Source organism: Gallinula chloropus (assembly GCF_964237585.1).
Source record: "Gallinula chloropus genome assembly, chromosome: 30".
NCBI lineage: Eukaryota > Metazoa > Chordata > Aves > Gruiformes > Rallidae > Gallinula > Gallinula chloropus.
Genome location: NC_140115.1, coordinates 2,845,483 through 2,855,692, shown reverse-complemented (window position 1 = coordinate 2,855,692; position 10,210 = coordinate 2,845,483).

Here is a 10,210-nt window from a genome sequence, read left to right as displayed (position 1 = left end):
GGAGCTGGAGCCTGCAGGTGCACAAACCACAGCCCACGTGACCTCGCAGCGCTCGCCCTGCTCCCCCCGGGCAGCAGCCTGTGGTTTCCTGCTGGCACCGTGCCCAGGCACATCCCTGCAGTGCCCTGAGACACCCCCAGCCCCACTGCTCCAGCCAGGGCTGCAGCTCCTGAGCCCTGGGATGCCCCTCTGATGCACAGGGCTGCTCTGCACCGAGCCCATGGCCACAGGGTCCAATCAGTGACATTTCTTCACACCCTCCTACTGCCACCACTGTGTGCTCTTCAGTAAACTTGATGGTAACCTCACATCACTCCCATTGCCATCATACTTGTGGACAGGATGAGAGACATGGGTTTCTTTTGCATGTTGAAAGCTCAGAGAATTACTGCAGTGGCTGGAGAAAGCTTGGAAGTGGCTTTCAGAGATGACTGCATATTTCTTTGTGGGGGAAAGGGCAGGAGTGTCACAGTTCTTTGTAGTTGGGTACTGGCAGAGAACGGGGCTGTTGGGGTGAGCTGCAGAAAATGACTGCTGTAAAAAGCAGCTAGAAGTTCTGTAAAAGAGAATAAAAAGTCCTTCTATTGATATATTAACAGTAGAAGGAAGGTCAAGGAGAATTTCCAGCCCTTATTGGATGCAGGTGACAAAGGGATGAGGATAAGGCTGAGGTACTTAACTCCTTTTTTACCTCAGTCTTTAATAGTAAAATTGAATATTCCCTGAGTACTCATCCTCAGGAACTGGCTGACAGGGAGGGGAAGAATAACAAAGCTCCCATGATTCAGGTGGAAATGATTAGTGACCTACTTGGCCAGTTAGACACCCACAAGTCAATGGAGCCAGATGGGATCCACCCGAGGGTACTGAGAGAGCTCTTAGATGTGCTTGCGAAACCCCTTTCCATGATCTATCAGCAATCCTGGCAGACTGGGGAAGTTCCACTCTACTGGAGGCTACAGATGTGACACCCATAGACAAGAAGGGCTGGAAGGAGGATCCGGGGAACTACAGGCCTGTCAGCCTGACCTCAGTCCCAGGGAAGATCATGGAGAGGGTCATCTTGGGACCTATCATGCAGCACATGTGTGATGACCAGGGGATAAGTCTCAATCAACATGTGTTTAACAGAAGGCAGATCCTGTCAAACACCTGATCACCTTCTATGACAAGGTGACCCGCTTAATGGACTAGGGGAAGGCTGTGGGTGTGTCTGCCAGGACTTCAGTAAAGCCTTTGACACGGTTTCTCACAGCATTCTGACTGAGAAACTGGCTGCCACTGGCCTTGACAGGTGGACCCTAAGCTCGGTTACAAACTGGCTGGATGGCCGGGCCCAAAGGGTGAATGGAACCAAATCCAGCTGAGGCCGGTCACGAGTGGCACCCCCAGGGCTCAGTCCTGGGTCCAGTCTTGTTCAACATCTTTATCAATGACCTGGATGAAGGGATTGGATGCTCCCTCAGTCAGTTTGCAGATGACACCAAGCTGGGAGGAAGTGTTGATCTGCCTGAGGGTAGGGAGGCTCTTCAGAGGGATCTGAACAGACTGGACCGATGGGCTGAGACCAACGGGATGAGGTTTAACAGGGCCAAGGGCAGAGTCCTGCACTTTCCTTGTAAATCTCTCCATCTTCAACCTGGGATACATCTCAACCACTGTTCCCAAATCCATGGCCAGCTTCCTCTGGGACACCAGGGCCATCTCTCTTACATGGGATGTTCTGAACAGGTATTTTTGGTTTTTTTTCTGTTCTACAGCTGAGTACTATATTCTGACTGTCATGTCCTACGACCGCTACGTTGTCATCTGCCAGCCCCTGCACTACGGGACCCTCCTGGGCAGCAGAGCTTGTGTCCACATGGCAGCAGCTGCCTGGGGCAGTGGGTTTCTCTATTCTGTTCTGCACACAGCCAGTACATTTTCACTCCCCCTCTGCAAGGGCAATGCTCTTGACCAGTTCTTCTGTGAATTTCCCCAGATCCTCAAGCTCTAACACCTACTTCAGGGAGGCTGGGCTTATAGTTGTCAGTGTCTGTGAACAATTTGGGTGTTTTGTGTTCATCGTGGTGTCCTATGTGCAGATCTTCAGGGCTGTGCTGAGGATCCCCTCGCAGCAGGGACAGTACAAGCCTTTTCCACCTGCCTCCATCACCTGGCTATGGTGTCCCTGTTTCTCAGCACTGGCATGTTTGCCTACCTGAATCACACCTCCGTCTCCTCCACACCAATGAACCTGGTGGTTACTGTTCTGTGCTCAGTGGTGTCCCCAGCAATGAACCCCTCATCTACAGCATGAGGAACAAGGAGTTCCAGGTTGCACTGTGGAATCCATCCCAATGGAAGTTGCTTCATCAACAATAACCTGTCTCCCATTCTCTGCACATTTACCAGAATTTATCTTAGGCCAGGAGTCTTCTGCTTTCCCTTCCAATAATCCCACTCACAGAGAATTCTTTGCTTTACACTGCTTGTTCTGAGGTTTGATTCTGTGATTCTGACCACTGGATAACACTCTCCCAGACATTGCATTTCCAAGAGCTGCTCTTCAATCAAAGGGGATGTACTGCACTCTGGCTTTTCATCTTAGGACCATTCTCTTGGCTAGGAAAGCCCTGACCCCCAAGGTTACTGGGGCTCCTAGTAGGCTACCTAGGAGGGTTTCTGGCTAGGAAAGTTTTTCATCCCTTGCAAATTTTTTTGTGACCTACAATAAAGGTGGTAGATTCTCTCCTACCCCTCCTTTTATTAATAACTCTATAAATACATTAATAACAATGTTAATGCTATTAATAGTAGTTCTATAAATAAGTAATATTAACAATAATGGATGGGTACACCCTCGGCTGGGTAAGGAGCTGGCTGGAGGGCCGGGCTCAGAGAGTGGTAGTAAATGGAGTTAAATCCAGCTGGCGACCGGTCATGAGTGGTGCTCCCCAGGGGTCGGTGCTGGGGCCTGTCCTCTTCAATTGATGACCTAGATGAGGGCATTGAGTGCACCCTCAGTAAGTTTGCAGATGACACTAAATTGGCTGGGAGTGTGGATCTGCCTGGGGGTAGCGAGGCTCTACAGAGGGATCTGGACAGGCTGGAGAGCTGGGCTGAAGCCAATGGCATGAGGTTCAACAAGAGCAAATGCCGAGTCCTGCACTTTGGCCACAACAACCCCAGGCAGCGCTATAGGCTTGGGGCGGAGTGGCTGGAGGACTGTGTGGAGGAAATGGACCTGGGGGTACTGATTGATGCCCGGCTGAACATGAGCCCACAGTGTGCGCGGGTGGCCAAGAGGGCCAACGGCATCCTGGCTTGCATCAAAAATAGTGTTACTAGTAGGAACAGGGAGGTGGTTGTCCCCCTGTACTCAGCACTTGTGAGGCCGCATCTCGAGTACTGTGTTCAGTTTTGGGCCCCTCACTACAGGAAAGACATTGAGGCCCTGGAACGCGTTCAGAGGAGGGCTACTAAGCTGGTGAGGGGTCTGGAACACAGGCCTTACGAGGAGCGGCTGAGGGAGCTGGGATTGTTCACCCTGGAGAAGAGGAGGCTCAGGGGAGACCTTATAGCTCTCTATAACTTCCTGAAGGGAGGTTGTAGTGAGCTGGGGGTCGGCCTCTTCTCCCGTGTAGACAGTGACAGAACTAGAGGGAATGGTATCAAGCTGCGGCAGGGGAGGTTCAGGCTGGACATTAGGAAGCGCTGCTTCTCGGAAAGGGTAGTCAGGCACTGGAATGCACTGCCCAGGGAGGTGGTGGAGTCACCGACCCTGGGGGTGTTCAAGGAAAGACTGGATGTTGTATTGAGGGACATGGTTTAGTGGGAGCTAGTAGTAATAGGTGAATGGTTGGACTGGATGATCTTTTAGGTCTTTTCCAACCTTGATAATTCTGTGATTCTGTGATTCTGTGAAACAAAACCTCGCAGGATGGGTAAGGATAGTTTACTAGAATAGCAGAAAGAGAGATATAACAATGATAACAGGACTTTGTAGCAAAATATATGAAACTGGTGATACACAATGCAGTTTGTCACTGAACCACACAACCCAGGCTGTGCAGCCCAGAGCTGTCCCGAAAACGGGATCATCCCCAAAACTGCACGTCATGGAGCTGCCTCCTCCTCCTCCCACCAGCCCCCCTTTTATGCTGAGCATGATGTAATTCGCATGGAATACCCCCTTTGGCCAGTTCGGGTCACCTGTCCTGGCTGTGTCCCCTTCCTTCTCCTTAGTAGGGAAATAGGAACAACTGAAAAGTCCTTGACTGCTTGGCAAAAACCAGAAACATCAGGGTGTTATCAACACTGCTCTCATCCCAACTCCCAAACATGGCATTCCATCTGCTATTAGAAAAGAAATCAACTCCATCCCAGCCAAAACCAGCACTCTGACATAATTTCCCTGTCAAAGGGGCTGGCTGGGGAGGGGTGGTCATGGCATGGTGCAGCACTCTGCTATTGTTGGGTTTGTAAGGTACTCTCTGTGCTATCACTGGGTGTGCAATTTCGGCTGTTATTGTTCCCCTTTTATGGTGCTTTTGTCAGTAAACTGTCCTCATCCCAACCCACAGAGGCTCTGTCTGTTCTCCTCCTGGAGTGAGTGAGCAGCATGTGGTGCTCAGCCATTGTTCGGGGCTGAACCACCACAGTTTCCAAGCCACAAGCAGTGAGCTTCTCTAGGAGAAAGTTCTGGAAAACTGTGTCCAAGGCCTTGTTAAAGTCAAGGTAGACAACATCCAGAGCCCTTCCCTTGTCCAAGAAGCAGGTCACTCTGTCATAGAGGGAGATTCAGTGGGTCAAACAGGACCTGCCCTTATGAACCCAAGCTGATTGGGCCTGATCACCTGGGGGTTCTTCATGAACTGGTTAATGCTGCTCAGGATGATCTGCTCCATCAGCTTCTCTGGGACTGAAGTCAAACTCTCAGACTTGTAATTTGCCTGATCATCCTTCTGTCCCTTCTTTTATTGGGGGTTATGTTGACTGATCCAGTCAGCCAGGACTGATGGAAAGTGGCTTGGTGAACACCCCTTGCCAGATATCTCAGCACCCTTTCAGCCCCACAGATCTCTGCACATCTCTGTGGTGCAGCAGGGCCATCTCCTCCTGGATTGGGGTGGGGTCATTCTGCTCCCTGTCCCTGTCTCCCAGCTCAGGGAATTGGATTCTCTCTGTACAACTGCTCCTATTATTAAAGACAGTGGCAAAGATTTCATTAAGCACCTCAGCCTTGTCCTCATCTTTCCACAATGTTTCCTCCTAAATCTGATAGGGGATGGAGGGTCTCCCTGGTCTTTCTTTTATTTAAATGGAGGACAGATGAACTTCTAGTTGGTTTTGGACCAACAATGAGGAAAAACTCTCATCCTGTTGTTCTTCCCTCAGTGTTATACACCCCATGCTGACCCAGGAAGAGACTTAGCAATGACTGAGTGTCAGGACCTGTCTTCTCTGGGGCTGGGGGTCAGGGCTTGGCCTTTCTGCTTCATCAAACCAACCCAGGGCTTTCTCAGCATCTCAGCTGCTTGTACATTGCCTTTGTCTACCAGACAACATGGCCTCCAATTACCTGTGCTAACGAGTCCCTGGGGAGGCTCAGCCAGCAATGGCTCTCAGTGGGACTCATTAATACTTCAGGGGACTTTGGCTTCTGCTTTTGACATGGATTTTTTTGTGTAATTTCCTCTCAGTACCTGAGCTTCAAGGACTCAGCACCAAATGCACTCCAGGGCTCATTAAAATTAAAAAGCAAGCCCTAATGAGCTGTGTCTCTCTGTGTAATTATCTTCAAATCTTCAAGAGATGTACAGATCACTGAAGCTGTTTCAAGAGGAGCTCAGAGTAAAATTTATTTATTTTTAAGGGTGTAGGTTATTATTTTCACTGTGGATGAGAGGTGATAAACTGATTGAGATTGATCCAGAGTGTCTCCTAAGGAGGTCTGTAATGGTCTGAAAAAGGGTCCGTTGAAGGAGTAGGGAGAACCTTGCTGCACATCTCCACAAGCCCACCATGACTCTCACCAGCCAACTGGGACTTGCATCCCTTGTCCTTACATCTGGTCTCTCTGCTGCACTCCACAGTGAGGCATTACAGCCCCTCTGTACCAGCTCCCCTGCTTTCCTTAGAGAACTGGCTGCACACAGGCAGCACACAGGGAGTTATTTTCCCAACAACACAAGAAACCTGACAAGATTCACCATTAAATTCAACACTCCTCGCTCTATGCCAAGTGCAATCTGCCACCAGTGAGGTTCACCTTGAACAAAGCTTAACCCTGTGAGAGATGTTCTAGTGAGGAAGGAGACTGTGAAATCACCACAACTCAAGAGCTGGCTAAAGACAGAATGAGTCAGACAGCTGCCAGAAAGGCAAAGGTTTAACTCCCTGAAACTCAGAGCAGCAGCTGGATGGTTGAGCGGTGTCTGAATGGTCCTAGGGGAAGGAGAAGGGAAATTTAGAGAGCAACTCTCCTTATCCCAACCGACAGAGGCTCTGTCTCTTTCTCCTCTGGGAGTGAGCCAGTGGTGTGTGGTGCTCAGCCACTGTTTGGGGCTGAACCACCAGAAGGATTTAAATTACTCTCTCCTCTTTTTATTTATTTTCTATCATGTCCTTTAATGCCTCTTGCTGAGGCACTACAAGTCAGCTGAGGCTTCTACACGCACACATTAACCACTGACACATCGGAGCTTCACTTCCAGCAGACCCTGGCAAAACCCTCCGTGGTTTTACAAAGAGAAACCTCAAGAACTTTTCCAACCAGAGCTGATCTGCTCCTTCTGATCTTGTGATGTTCTGCATCAGGGGACAACCAGAACAGGGGGTAGAACCAACACATCATCCTGTTTTGTGACCAATCCAGCATTGGTGACACATGATAATTTATTCATTGCTGCCCAGATGCTGCCCATCAAGGCCCTTCTTGATTTGCGTGTTGCTCCACTAGAAAGTAAGCTCAGGGAGCACTGGTTGTTGTGGGGGAGGACTGCCAGGGCAGCTGGTGCCAACTGCCCAAAAGAATCTCCCATGCATGATGACATCATCAGTGAGCAGGGTTAAACCTCAACACCCGCACATCAAGGGAGTTCAGACATGACTGGTGGAGCAGCAGTGTCAAGGAGGAGGCTTTGGGCGTTCTGAGGGATGCCATAGCAGCCAGAGCTGCTTCACAGGAACCTGTCCATGAGCACATTGGGCAGCACTGGGAGCAGTACGGCCACCCAGGCAAAGGCACTTACTGTCAATTTGTCTCAGCACTGGTGTGGACACCAGCAGAGAGTCCAGGAGGGGGGTGGGGGGGGGTTGGGGGGGCGGTCAGGACGAGTGTGGAGGAACTGTCACAAGGTTGAAAGAAATTCTGCTAAGTTAGGGTCTTGTGTGGAGAGGCTGAGAGATCTGGGCTTCTTTAGCCTGGGGAAGGGGACTCTGAGGAGAGTATAGAGGTAGCTCCAGAGAGCTTGAAATTTCCTTTTCAAATAAATGGCAATTAAAAATAGAGGTGCAGATCAGTTATGAGCATGAAGAAATGCCATTCTGAGGGTAGTGCTGTGGTGTTTGGAGTTACTTGGAGGAAGTGTGGATGAGCTGGTGGCTTTGTTTTTCTGGGAACAGCTGGTGAGGAGGGAGAGACAGCAGTACAGGCAGGGACATCATGGGGTGAGAACAAGTTGAGGAAGGTCATTGGGTGCCTGCAGCCATCAGGGAAACAGGCCCAGTTGTGGGACAGTGCGGGATGGCCTGTGGTGCAGATGGCCAAGAGTGCTGGCCAGGCTAAAAGGCCCCGATAGAAATGAGGTCTTTGCCGCTTGGCTATGGCTGACGCCTCAGAGGCACAGAGGCCTCAGAGGAGACACATTGTCCTCATGGCCATGGAGCATCATTGCCTCCTTAAACCCATCCTGTGGAGGCCACCACGTGTCAATGTCATGAGACTAGCAGTAATGCAGTAGAGGAAAATGCCAAGCACGGGCTCATTAGGGAGGTAAAGGTCAGGGGCAGGTTAGGACAAAGTGACCATGAAATGGTCGAGTTCAAGATCCTGTGTGGAAGAATCAAGCCAAAAAGCAGGATAGCTACCCTGAATTTTGGAAGAGCAAGATCTCCTCCACAACCTATTAGGAGCTGTCCCATTGGCTACACTGTTAGAAGGTAAAGGAGCCTGAGAGAGCCGGGTAGCATTTAAACAACTCTTCTTCCAAGCACAGGACCGGTGCATCCCTTTGAGTAAGAAATCAGCAAAGAGAGGCAGAAGACCCGTGTGGATGAACACAGAGCTATTGGGTAAACTCAAAGGGAAGCAGAAGGTTTATGAACTGTTGAAACAGGGTCTGAGCACCTGGGAAGAATATAGGGATGCTGTCAGTGCCTGTAGGGACGCGACTAGGAAGACGAAAGGCCGCATGGAAAAGAAGCAAGCAAGGGACATAAAAGATAATAAAAAGGGTTTTTTCAGATATGTGAATAGTAAGAGGATGACCAGGGATAATGTGGGTCCCTTGCTGAACAAGGCGTGTGTCCTGGTAAAGAAGGTGGAGATACTGAATGCGGCCTTTGCTTAGGTCTTCACTTCAAAGGCCCCTCGGGACCCACAGATCCTGGATGAAAGCAGGAGTGTTTGGGAAATGAAGAGCTTCCCTCTGGTTGAGGTAGGGGAGGTCCAGGAGTGGCTCAAAGGGATTAATGCACACAAATCCATGGGCCTGGATGTGTTATATTCACGTGTGCTGAGGGAGCTGGCGGAGGTGATTGCTGAGCTGCTCTCTATCATCTTCAACAGGTCTTGAAGGACAGGAGAAGTGCCTGAAGACTGGAGGATAGCCAATGTCACTCCAGTTTTTAAAAAGGTCAAGAAGGGGGATCCGGGCAACTATAGGCCAGTCAGCCTCACCTCTGTCCCCGGAAAGGTAATGGAACAGCTTGTTCTGGATGCCATCTCCAAGCAACTGGAAGAGAAGAAGGCCATGAGGAGTAGTCAGCATGGATTCACCAAGGGGAAATGGTGCTCGACCAATATCATAGCCTTCTACGATCTCATGACAGGCTGGGTAGATGGAGGGAGAGCAGTGGATGTCGTCTACCTTGACTTCAGCCGGGCCTTTGATACTGTCTCCCATGACATCCTGATAACAAAGCTGAGAGAGCGCACGGGATAGATGAGTGGACAGTGAGGTGGGTTGAAAACTGGCTGTTGGACTGAGCCCAGAGGGTTCTGATCAGTGGAGCAGAATCTGAATGGAGGCCTGTGACTAGCGGTGTTCCCCAGGGCTCGGTGTTGGGTCCAGTCCTCTTTAATATCTTCATTGACGACCTTGATGAGGGAACAGCATCCACCCTCAGCAAGTACCTGATGATACAAAGCTGGGAGGAGTGGGGACAGGCAGGACACTGCGCTGCCATCCAGAGAGACCTGGACAGGCTGGAGAGCTGGGCAGTTAGAAACCAGATGAAGTTCAACAAAAGCAAGTGTAGAGTCTTGCACCTGGGAAGGATCAACCGTTTGTATCAGTACAGGCTGGGGGATGACCTGCTAGAGAAGAGCTCAGTGGAGAAGGACCTGGGGGTCTTGGTAGATGACAGGTTGGCCATGAGCCAGCAGTGTGCCCTGGTGGCTAAGAGAGCCAATGGGATCCTGGGGTGCATCCGGAGGAGTGTAGCCAGCAGGTGACAGGAGGGTATCCTCCCCCTCTACTCTGCCCTGGTCAGGTCCCACCTGGAGTATTGTGTCCAGTTCTGGGCTCCTTGGTTTAAAAAGGACAGGGATCTCCTGGAGAGAGTCCAAAGAAGGGCCACAAAGATGATTAGGGTCCTGGAACATCTCCCCTACGAGGATAGGCTGAGTAAGCTGGGAGTCTTCAGCCTTGAGAAGACTAAGGGGGGACCTAATTAAGGTTTATAATTATCTGAAGCAGGGGATGCAGGGGGAATCATCCAGCCCCTTTTCAGTGGTCTGTGGGGATAGGACAAGGGGCAATGGCTGCAAGTTGGAGCATAGGAAGTTCCACACCAACATGTGGAAGAACTTTTTCACAGTGAGGGTGACAGAGCCCTGGGACAGGCTGCCCAGGGAAGTGGTGGAGTCTCCATCTCTGAAGATATTCAAGACCCGTCTGGATGCCTATCTGAGAGATATGTCCTAGGGAGCTGCTTTGGCAGGGGGGTTGGACCCGATGATCTCTTGAGGTCCCTTCCAACCCCTACAATTCTATGATTCTAT